The sequence below is a fragment of the Galeopterus variegatus genome, unplaced genomic scaffold, assembly GCF_000696425.1.
Source record: "Galeopterus variegatus unplaced genomic scaffold, G_variegatus-3.0.2 Scaffold3003, whole genome shotgun sequence".
Taxonomy (NCBI): domain Eukaryota; kingdom Metazoa; phylum Chordata; class Mammalia; order Dermoptera; family Cynocephalidae; genus Galeopterus; species Galeopterus variegatus.
Window position 1 is genome coordinate 239424 of NW_007729114.1, and position 12813 is coordinate 252236.

Here is a 12813-nt window from a genome sequence, read left to right on the forward strand (position 1 = left end):
TGCAGCTGCCTGGTATTCCACAGTGTAGATGTGCCATAGTTTATACAAGCACTCTTGTATATGAGGGCATTTTGGTTACTTCAATATTTTGTAATTGCAAACAATGCTACAATAAATAATGTTGTGTATATACAAAATATTTTGCAGGCTCAGTTTTGTTTGGTTATGAAACAAAGACTTTTCATAAACTAGCAATAATATAAAAACCTGTGGTACACTTGGAAGCATGATAGAGATCAAACATTGAACAGTGACAACTTGCAGATGGGAGCAGTAACACAGTGTTGAGTGGGCGCATGGAAATGGAACCTGCTGCAGGAGGTACTTGATTCAGTGGATGTCTACCAAGAAAGAGCCACCACCGCAGTGCAGGAAATAGGGACTTCAATGTGGCAAACTGGAGATGGGCTGAGAAGCTTCCACCCCCAATGGAACCTGCTGCAGGAGGTACTTGATTCAGTGGATGTCTACCAAGAAAGAGCCACCACCACAGTGCAGGAAATAGGGACTTCAATGTGGCAAACTGGAGATGGGCTGAGAAGCTTCCACCCCTCATAGGCCCAAAGTGTGGAGGGAAGCCCATCTCCCAGATCCCAGGATCAGCAGGATTGACTTCCCCCACCTGACAGAGCCTGGAGAAGGCTCAACCACTGCCAGGGTCACTACCTGAGAGGGACATGCCCTGTATTCTCCCTCCTCCTCCCACTCCTGTCACCAGCCTCCACTGAAAAAAGGGACCTAGGAAAGGCAGCCTTCAGGGGCCAGCAGTACGTGGGAGGGAAGACAAGGTAACAGGCCCAGATGCACATGGCATTTGTGTTCCACTTGTGGTTTTGAATCCCGGAACCTATCAAAGTAGCCCCAAATATTCTGACTCAGAATTTGGACAACTGCAAAGTCTAAGTGACCCACAGACAATTCTGATAACAGCCCAGGCAGAGAACCACCATTCTAAGTACTTCTTAATAAGAACTGTGACAGTGTAGGACCACCACTTTAACATGCTCCCAGAGGGTCTTGAGCAAGTGTTGGTGATACGGAATTGTGGACATTTTTACAGAGTTAAAATGTGTAAGTCTATCTTCAAGTGTATTGACATTTTATTTTTCAGAGTTACCATAAGTGAGTTATTGAAAGTAAATATCTAGTTTTATAAATATAGTCTGATACAAATCAGAAAATGACCCTTTTATTATAAAGATATTTGGTGTTGAGACATAACCAGAAAAGATCAAGTAGTCAAATATATCGAAACCCAATTGATTTCTCACTTCCTACTTTGTACTCTACTTCTGTAAGAAAAAAAGAAAGAAAAAAAGTGAATGAAATGAACCTAGAAAATGATTATTTTTTAATAATATCTGTGTATATAACAGATTGAAATATGTGCACATTTAGCACGTTAGTATTGAAAAGCTATTCAGAATATAAAACCACCATTTCACGAGGCACTCAAGGTACTCACTGACTAAGTGAACTGTTGTTACTCTGGCATTCTTACCTCCTGTCATGAGCCTCTCTGGGAACTCTGTCACACATGTGGATTTAAACTAACTTCTTATGGGAAAATGAGCATCTAAAAGGATCGATTATTTTTGAAAATAATTTGAGGAGCTTAGGAAGATAATCCCTTTCTTTACTTATGAGATGCATCCACAGAGGAGGAAACACCTACCTGGATTTCACATGGAGCATCTCAAGGGCATCCTGATAGCCCATTTTTGAGGAAGGCTTGCAGGTCTTTGGGTTGCAGGAAGTCATGCAGTATTCTCTGTCTCAGAAGGCCTCTGAACCCAGCCCACTGGTCTTCCTCTCATTGAAATTTATTTTTTGCCTCTGATTTTCCATCTATCTAATCTCCAAATCCCAGTTTTCCCAGTTGTTCTCGTGCCATCAGTTGCCTCTCCATTCTGCATTCTAAACATTCTTTTGACTCATTTCTACACAAAGCATTTCCAAAATTATTGTCATGGAGACACTTCATGAATTTCTCTTTAAAATTTTTACATTCACTGAAGTGATCCAGCAGGAACTGGTCCTTGTCTGGGAGCTGCAGCTGGAAGCTCTTGGTCCTGAAGTTCATGGTGGTTGAAATTCCCTACTGTTATTGAGTTACAGTCTGTCTCTCCCTTCAGGCCTAATAATATTTGATTTATATATCTAGGTGCTCTGATGTTGGGTGTATGTGTATTTACAATTGTTATATCCTGTTGTTGAATTGATCTCTTTATAATTATATAATGATAATGACTTTCTTTGTCCTTTTTTACAGTTTTTTTTTGGTGGCTGGCTGGTATGGGGTTCTGAACCACTGACCTTGGTGTTATAAAACCATGCTCTAACCAAATGAGCTGTCTGGTCAGCCCTGCATCTTGTTTTTTTTTTTTTTCTTTCTTTCTATAATCTATTTAGCCACTCTATATCTTTTAATTGGAGAGTTTAATCCACTTAAATTCAAGTTTATTATTGATATGTGAGAACTTATTCCTGCCATTTTGTTAATTGTTTTCTGGTTGTTTTGTAGATCCTTAGTTCTTTTCTTTTTTGTTATTATTTACCTCTGTGGGTTGGTGGTTTTCTGTGGTGCTGACCTTTGTTTTCTTTCTCTTTCTCATATGTGTATGTGCTGTAATTTTTCTTTTTGTGGGTACCTTGGTGCTAACATGAAGAGTCTTGTAGTTATAATAGACTACTTCAAGTTGATAGTGACTTAACTTTGGTCCATAAAATATACTCTAGACTTCCCCTCTCAATTTATATTTTTGTTGCCTTAATTTATGCTTGTATCTATTGTAGATGTTGTTGTTTTTTGGGCATTTTGACTTTAAACTTTCATACTAGAGGGTTGAAGGGTTTATATACCATCATTACCTCACAGGGATATTCTGAGTTCGAATTATGAATTTACCTCTATTGATGAGTTTTGTACTTTTTTTTGTTTTTGTGATGGTAATTATCATTTTCATTTCCAGTTGTGGCACTCCATTAAGCACTTCTTGTAAGGCTGGTATAGTGATGAATTCCCTCAGCTTCCCTTGTCTGAAAAGGTCCTTATTTCTCCCTCATTTCTGAAGCATAATTTTGCTGATAAAGTATTCTTGGGTGACAGTTATTTTCTTTCAGCACTTTGAATATACCATCCCATTCTCTCCTGGCCTGCAAGGTTTCTGTTAAGAAATCTGCTGATAGTCTTAGGGAGATCCCCTTTTATGTGAACTGACACTTTTCTCTTGTAGCTTTTAGAATTCTCTCTCTGTGTTTGACTTTTGACAGTTTGATTATAATGTGCCTTGGAGAGGATCCTTTTGGGTTGAGTTTAATTTGGGCCTTTGAGCTTTCTGGATCTGAATGTCCATATACCTCACAATACTTGGGAAGTTTTCAGCTATTATTTCATTAAATAGGCTTTCTGTGCCTTTTTCTATCTCTTTTTTCTCTGGAACATCTAATATTTAAAAATTCATTCACTTAATGGTGTCCCATAAGTCTCTCAGGCTTTCTTCATTCCTTTTATTCTGTTCTCTTTTCTTTTTTCTCTCTCATGGGGTTATTTCAAAAGGTCTGTCTTCAAGTTCAGGAATTCCCTCTTCTGCTTTATCTAGTCTGTTGTTGAAGCTCTCAGTTGTATTTTTTTTCATTCATTGAATTCTTTAGCTCCAAGATTTCTGTTTGGTTCTTTTATATGATGTTTATCTTCTTGTTAAACTTCTCATTCAGATCATGAATTGTTTTCCTGATTTCACTGAATTGTTTGTCTGTGTTCTCTTGTATCTCATTGAGTTTCCTTAAGATCATTACTTAAAATTCCTTTACAGGCATTTCATAATTGTCCTTTTCTTTGGCATCTGCTACTGGAGACTTATTTTGTTCTTTTGGGGGTATGAGGTTTTCTTGCTTTTTTATGTTTCTTGTGTCCCTACATTGATATCCACACATCTAACAGAGTAGTTGCTTTTCCCAATTTTATGGAATAGTTACATAGAAATGACTTCTTGCTATAGGTGGGTCCTAGGATGTCTGTTGGATATGTTGCATTGGCTTTGGTTTTGGGTAGACTCATTAGTGTAGTCTCTGTGCAGTTTTTTCAATTATAATCCTCTTTAGTGATGTCTGCAAATGCCTCAGTGATATAGACTGTGGGAGTTTGTGCCTGCACTGGTGTTATTTAGTTGGGGGCAGAGACTCCTGGCTAGTTGTTGGGCCAGGCATGTGTGGGCATGCATGGGTGCAGCAGGGCCCAGAAGCTCTGTGGAGGCCTGTTGGGGGACTGGAGCCACCACCTGAGGGAGAAGGTGTGCACAGGTGTAGTATGGCCCAGCAGCCCAGTGGTTGCCTGCTGGGGTGAAGTGGAGCTGTTACCTGAGGGAGCAAATGTGCATCGGTGCATCAGGGCATGGCATCTGTGGAGAGCCACCAGGGGGAGGTGGAACTACTGCTGTACTGGCTGTCAGGATTGCCCAGGCACCTGTGGGCTCAGTGGGCCAGTGGGTTGTGCAGGGCTAGTACATGCAAAAGTGGTGGACTGGCTGTTGATTGGTAGCTTCCCCACTTACTAGGTCTGCCTGTTCTCCTGGAGGAGAGGATGTGCTGTGTGGGTTCAGATGCTGTGGTCTTAGGTGTTCTGTTTGACCTGGGCTCCAATAAGTCTGGGTCATGGTCCTTCAGGCACCCATGTGAAGATGATAGAATAAAGGTGGGGCCTCAGAAATGGAGGGAGTCAGTTTCCACTGGCCCCCAGTGGAGGATGCACTCTAGCAGTGGGTTTAGTTTCAAAATTGCACTGTCATAGCTGCTTAGGTTGAGAGGGTGGGGGTTGTTTTACTTGGACTTCTACTATGAGGCTGTACAGCTGCACAAACTCTCAGCTACTCTCCAAACTGGGTTGGTTGGGGCCTGTGAGGACTGGGGGACTCTCTTGTGGCAAGGATTGCTAGCAGCAGTGGAAACAGCTAGGGTTTTCCAGCCTACTTTTTCTCTGTAAGAATTCTCACCTGACTCTGAGCCGGTCTCTACAGGGAGACAGTATGGCAGAAGCAGGACGCTTTGCTCTGCTCTCTGTGGGGCTATTCTGGTCTTCTTTGCTCTTCAGGGATTTCATCAGTCTCCAGAATTGTGAGACAGTACATTTCTGTTGTTTAAACCATTCAATTTGTGGTACTTTGTTACAGCAACCCTAGAAAACTAAAATAGAGAGTAATCACAGACAAAGTAAATCTTAAACTCAGCCCAACTCATAACTAGATTGACTCAACTGCTATACAAAGGCCTAGCAGAAAGAAAGGCTTGCCCATTTCCAGATATAAAAACTATTTACTTTAGTCTCTAAAGCTGTCTGGCTTTCAACGAAAAACTCTGAGTACTAGGCATACAGAAAAGGCAAGAAAAAAAAACTGTTAAGAGACAAAGTAATCAGATTCTTACACGACATAGATATTGGAAATGACAAGGAATTTAAGTAATTATGTTAAAGGCTACAGTGGAAAAAGTAGCATGCAAGATCAGATGAATGATTTCAGCAGAAAGATGAAAATTATAGGAAAGTTAACTGGAGATGCTAGAAAGGAAAAACAAACTACAAAAGATGAAGAATGCCTTTAACAGGCATTACATTTGACAAAGCTGAAGAAAAAAATCAGTGAGCTTGAGTATAGGTCAATAGGAATTACCCGAACTGAAACATGAAAAGAAAAATGAGTGATCGAAAAATAGAATGAAGCATCCAAGAGCTATAGGACAAAATCAAATTGTCTAATATACATGTAATTGGAATCCCAGAAAAAATTTTCATTTTTTTTCCAGAAGAGAGAGAGAATGAGGTGGAAATATATTTAAGAAATAATGGTGAAGAATATTCAAAAATTAATGCTGACACTTGAGGCTTAGCAGGATAAATACCAAACAGAGCATAAATTGGAATCCCAGAAAAAATTTTCATTTTTTTTCCAGAAGAGAGAGAGAATGAGGTGGAAACATATTTAAGAAATAATGGTGAAGAATATTCAAAAATTAATGCTGACACTTGAGGCTTAGCAGGATAAATACCAAACAGAGCATGGCTATGCATGTTCAAATTGCTGAACGGGAAAGACAAAAAGAAAATATTAGAAGGCAGCTAGAGGAAAAAGATACATTACATAGGGAGGAACAAAAATGAAAATTACAGCAAACTTCCTGCCAGAAACTATGCAAGCCAGAGACAGTGGAATAACATTTTTAAGGACCTAGTGACGGGAATGCTCCCCTCCTCTCTCAGCTGGAGGAGCTCTCTAGGGTTTGGGTCCAGCATGTGTTCCTGCCCCTGCCCCAGGAGTAGAGGATTTTTTATGTTCCCTTCCATCAGCTGCAATGGATTTTACCTGTGCTTCAGGGGTGATAAGCTTAATACTTTCTCCATGAGATACAGGTATGGTAATAACAATAGCAATTCTACAGGGATGTTTTGTGACAAAATGGTATGATTTAAGTATAAAGCACCTTATTAATAGTTAATAGTTGCTTATTGCATTTCGCTCAACAGTTTTTTTCCTCCACATTTTCTTGTTATTTGCAAGGCTGCAAGGCTGAGTTTCTACCTTTTTTTTTTTTTTTTTTTAAAGATGACCAGTAAGGGGATCTTAACCCTTGACTTGGTATTATCAGCACCACACTCTCCCGAGTGAGCCACGGGCCGGCCCTGAGTTTCTACCTTTTACGTCTCCATCTAAGTCATTACAAGTGCTGATTGTTACAAGCCCTGAACGTAATGACACTTAAAAATAATTTTCAGAAAAGCAAAAATGATCTTACTGAATATCCTATTTTTTAAAAATTCTATTCAACATTACATAAGTTGGGGGTAAACTTTCCAAATTAGAAAGCCCTTCATGTCGGCAGTTGGAATATGGTAGAGTGCCTCAAGAGCAATGTTGTATTTGGTGGGATATTTGCACAGAGAAATGGAGAGAGGGAAAATCCAAGTTACAGTTTATGGTAGAGGTCATAAATGGAAAGGTGAATTACAAGTCTGGAGGCAATTAATGTTAAGACCCCAAACATAGGCAGTGTAGACAGGTAAGCCTAGTCGTATTAAAAAAAGGGCTGCAGACACTTTGAGGATCTCATGACCAATTCAGGTAAAAGGAATGTGCAGGGGGTGATATGGGAGAATGTAAGCAGAAGGGGGATTCTGAGGTGAAGTGCAGGGTATGATTATCTACCATGTGTCCTGGCTTGGAAAGTTTGTGCCCCACCATTTCTACCTCCAGAAATTGAGCAAAACCCAAAATGAATATGGATTTTATTTCTTCCCAGTGTGCTAGATTGGTGTACAGAATGAGGACAGAAAGAAAACTAGGGAAGAGTGTGGTAAGTATACAAGGAAGGACACATTTCTGAATTCTGTGATACAGACAAGTATTAGGTGATCTACCTGTTGATTCCCTAATTCTGTAGTGGAAAAGGGGATTAATCATTTTTAGGTAATTAATAGGAGCACTGAACCTTTTGTTCACATGTATACAAATCATTAACAGAGCAAGGCACCAGCTGGAGGCAGGTGATTTTCCATCTCCTCCAGAGAATTCTTTGGGGATGAATATTTTTCAGATTTTCAAGCTTCATTGTTACTAAAAAAGAGAAGTAAATTTTAATACCCATGTTTAGCTACCTCTGTTGTTACCCCGGTGTTTTAGTAGCATGCCCCAGTTGATCTATTCCATGGATCATGTGAGTTTATTCATTCTTCAGGCCCATTTCAATTCCTTATCTGCCTAATTCTGCATTCAGTTTTTCCTCTTTATTAGGTTTCCTTTCTATTTCCCTCAAATACCAAATGTATGGCTAGATTGACTGGCCAGCCCCGGTCCTTCACATCTGCCCATATCATATTCAATCCCCCAGTGACTGGGTAATCCTTTGGAAATAGATGTGTCACTGACCCAAAATTTGGACGCTCTTTACTTTTTCAAATGTTGCTGCTGGTTTTCCAGTTGGAACTGAGTGAAATCCTCTATGGAATACTTGAGTGGTTTGGAAAAAAACTGACATTCAGTGGGCTTAAAAAGTCCCATTAATGAAAGCTAGTCTTTGTAAAAAATCTTTCTTTCTGTCCTTGTTTCCTTCCATTCTTCCTTCCCCTTTGTCAGCTGAGTATCCACTATGTACTAAGTTTAATAACCATTTGGTTTTAAGGAGTGAATACTCTTCAAGCTTGGTTAAGCTACAACAGAGAAGGGTGGAAAAATATCAAGAGAATAAAAACCAAGATCTATAAATGTCTGGAATCAATATACTGAAAAGCCACTGAGAACCATGGCAACTTTTTCTACTTTTTCTCCCTTTCCTTCCCTTCTCTCTTTTCTCCTTTTCCTCTCTCTCTGTGAAACATTTACTAATCTCTGGTCTAAGACTCTATATGATAAATCAAGTGGTAGGGAATGCGTGTAGGTGGAATCAACCGGCTATATTCTGGAGATGTTACCTGCCATTTTTTCAGATTGAAAAGATACTTTCTCTAGCTCTTTCTTTCTTTTTCCCCACTCTCAAGGAGCCCCATTTACAAGCTTGGATTCCTTTTCAGCAGTTTTTTAAATTCATGAAACTAGGACAGAGATTTATTCTAACATTAGTTAATTGATTAATTCAACAAACATTTCCTGAATGCCTAGGTTCTGATGATACAGAGATGGATAAGAAAATGCCTACCCTAGAGGAGCTATGAGTTAGTAGGAAAACTTCCAGTGAACTTATTTAGGAGCTTTTTACTCAGACTTATGGAGCAAAACAACCCTCCCCTTTTTTCAAAATTCAAACTTTGTTCCTACAAGTGTCATAAAGGTCCTACTTAAATCAAAAATGGCACAGCTCTTGGTAGGGCATGTTGTTTGCTAGTTGTATTGAGTCTTTTTGGGGGTATTCTAAATACTCTTTAACTCAAGAAAACTGAACTCATTCATCATCTACCACTTCCTCCCACTTCTTAACACACACTGGCATGCAATCACATGCAGAAAAAGGCATCACAATTTACCCAGCTGTCCAAGTTAGAAATTTAGAAGATATTCTCAACTAATGCCTCATCTCCACATCCAATTGATTTTGTTCATCTAGTCCTTTTTATTTTTATTTTTGATTTTTTTAAATTTTAACTTCTCAATATACATTGTAGTTGATTTTCATGACCCTTTACCCATTCCTCATACATTGTAGTTGATTTTCATGACCCTTTACCCATTCCTCTTCCCATCTAGTCCTTTTTAAATTTTACTAATACATAACATCTCAAATCTGCTTCCTCTACTTTACCCCTTTTGGTATCACTTGCAGACAATTCATTATCTCTCCCTTTAATCACTGCTGTAGCCGTCTAATTGGTTTTGCAGTTTCCAATTCATCCTCCTTCCATCCATTCTCCAGAAGTAGTGTCTGAAAAACAGTGGTTATTGTTAAAGTTGGAAAAAGAAAAGAAAATTTGATTGGTGTGTTAGTTACCTTGCCCCAAATTATCTTGATCTTAAAAAATCTTCCCAGGAAGACTCCAAGTCTCTGTTTATTTCGTATCTGGCCATCTCTAGATCTCTTTTTAGTGCTAAGATGGTGATAGTATTTATATTCTCTACTGAATGAGAAAAATCGTTAAACACTTTTAAATGAATTGTTTTGTTTGTTAAAACCTCAAATATAGATATTACAATTATGTCCAAAACATTATTCATTTGTAATCTATAGACTACATCTTGTGGATAGAGATTCACATTCTATGTGTAATACCTAGTAGCCCTCTCCATGAACTTGTGGTCTAAATTATAGAAATCACTGTTTTGGACAATGTCTTCTCCATGATAAAGAAAAATGCAGCCTTTCTCTGGTAAATAATAAAATCTAATTAGCAGTGACCTAGTAATTGCCCTCGATGATAAGCAGATCCCCATCCATAAGATTCAATTATTTAATTCATCTAAAACTTTCTTTCTAGCTTGTTTTTCTCTTGTTCCCTGATAAGTATTCTAAATTCTCATCATACTTTAATTTTTAAACAAAGAACAGAAATTTATTCCTCACAGTTCTGGAGCCTGGGAAATCCAAGATCAAGGCATTGGCAGGTTTGGTGTCTGGTGAGGGCCCAGCCTCCACTCCCAAGATGGTGCCTTGAATGCTGTGTCCTCCAGAGGAGAGGAACACTGTTCCTCACATGGCAGAAGAATGGGAGAGCAAAGAGAAAAAAGGGGCAAAACTCACCCTTTTATAACAGTAGTAATCCCACCCACGAGGGTGAAGCTAATCCCTCTTAAAGGTCCTACCTCTCAACACTGTTACAATGGTAGCTGAATTTCAACATGAGTTTTGGAGGGAACAAACATTCAAGTCATAACAAAACTCTTTTATGATCCTTTTCTAGAGTATCATATTCTCTTTCCTCTGACACAACTGAGTTAAAATTTTTTTCATTTCTTCTTCTACCAACATTTATTAAGAGCCTACTACATGCCAAAGGGAAAACAAACATGAATTAGTTTCTTCCCTAAAGGATTATACTGTCTTCTAAAGAAGACAGACACATTTACACACAATCCTTATAGTTAAAGGCATTCAATATTATCTTCTCTGTGAGACCATAGAGATCCTGAGATCATAAATCATATTTTAATCACCTTTGTGTCCTTCCTCAACAGTTAATACATCAATTACCTTAGAGTAGGTACTTAAATATTTGATGAATGAGTGAACACAGTAGCTAATGCTTATTGTCTACTTACTAAGTGAAGGTTACAAGGTTAGGTATGGGGTGGCGGTAGCAAAAGGAAGATAAGATGTGGTCTTTGGTGTTACATTACTCCTCTGTTTGTGTTGTTGCATATACCCGCAAATGAAACAAAAATTATTTTTTGTCTTCAAATGCATTAAAAGTAATAGGCCAACTCTGTATTATTCCCAAAATGCATGCGTGGTGTGGGGGTGAGCATGTGGAGAGATGAATTGTGTGGCATAAGACTTTAAAGTATTTGTGTGGTACAGGATAGGGGTTAGCTGGGGACAGAATTTATACAATGAAATTTTAGTACTTCAGATAAGAATGCTATATACAGTCTGAGAAACAAAGCAGAATTATAGAACAAGGTGAGCACAATGCCTGAAGCACAGTTAGGGCTCAATATATATTTGTTAGGAAGGAAGAAAGGAAATAAGCCAAGGCAACTATCATGTGTCTGAATAAACAGAAGATACTGAGTAAGAGGTAGACCAAAATGGAGTCAATAAATGGGAACCAAAACTAGAGACCAGTGGAGCAAATGAGATATTAGTCTTATTATTTTATAAACAATACTATAACAACTTAATGTGCTTTTCTCCTTGCACTAGGCATCTCACATATATGAACGCATTTATTATTAGAAGAGCACTTAATTATAATACATTATAATTACTTTATGAATGAAGAAATTAAGGTTCGAGGGAAAACAAGTTTGCCAAAGCTCACACAGCTAGCAAATGGCAAATGTGGTACCCCGTGCTCTACAGAACGAGGCTTCCTTAAATTATTCATGGTGACACTCGTCCTGGAAGACACAGATGCTTGTCGTGCCTAGACCCCATCACTGCGCCCACCTTTTTCAGCTCAGCGGCGGTGGACAGTCCCTCTTCCTGCTCCCATCCCACCTCGAGCATGTGTGCCATGGTCTCTTTCTGGTTTTCTGCCTCAGGACTTTTTCTAAAGCCACCGCAGGACAGTCAGCTACTCACAAGCTTAGATCGCATCCCACCTCGAGCATGTGTGCCATGGTCTCTTTCTGGTTTTCTGCCTCAGGACTTTTTCTTTTTTTTGGTCTTTTTTGTCTTTTTTTCGTGTCCGGCAACGGATCGCAACCCTCAGTGTTGCCCCCGTACCGGACCGGGGACCGGCAACGGGATCGCAAGCCTCGGCGCTGCTCCCGCGCCTCGCTCAGCCAGTGAGCGGGAGCCGGTCTGTATGTGGGATCCGAACCCTCGGACGGGAGCGCCGCCGCGCTTCCCAAGCAGCGCACTATCCAGTGCGCCACCGGGCCGGCCCCTCAGGACTTTTTCTAAAGCCACCGCAGGACAGTCAGCTACTCACAAGCTTAGATCATTTTTCACCTGTAATAAAATTCATACCCCTCTCAAGGACGTGTAAAGTCTGTAGCATCTACCCACAGCCTGCTGCTTCTACCTTATCTCATACCACTCTCCTTCTCACCCCCTTGTTTATAGACCTTAGTCTTCTTGCTGTTCTTAGCAGCCTTAGGCCTTGGCACCAACTTTCCCTTCTGCATTTATGCTTTCCCCTCTGGTGTTCACATGAATAGCCCTCCCTGTCATTCATGTGTCAGCTGAAGTGTCACCTCTCGGGGAGAGCTTCCCTGGTCATTCTAACCATAATAACTGCCCAGTTACTGTCACATCCCTCTGTTTTAATTCTCTGTGAGCTCTGATACCAGACTCATTATTCTTGTTTATTTATTTGTTGGTTATTGTCTGTCTTCCTCCACCAGCATACAAGCTTTATGGAAGGAAGGATCATGTCTGCTTTGGACATTCAATCATGTCCTGGTGACTAAACAAGGCCCAACACATGCAAGATGCTCAATTAATATTTTTTGGATAAATAAATGATTAAATGGGTGTAAATACCACATCTAACCCTGCTGACGGTGGGCTGCAGGCTCCTCTACTATCAGCTTTCTCTTTGACCTTTAGTGAACCATTTCTTCTCTCTGGGCACCAGTTCCTTCTTTCAGATTAATAATATTCTGTGATATGTTTATTCTAATCCATGAATATGCATATCACTCAAGAACTTCTGAAGAAGTGTTTGAGACA

The 12813-nt window shown here is 39.6% G+C and overlaps 1 pseudogene; it reads right to left on the reverse strand.

Annotated features, from left to right (window-relative positions):
- Nucleotides 1-1813: 1813 nt before the first annotated feature.
- Nucleotides 1814-11652, reverse strand: LOC103599553 (annotated as a pseudogene).
- Nucleotides 11653-12813: the final 1161 nt, after the last annotated feature.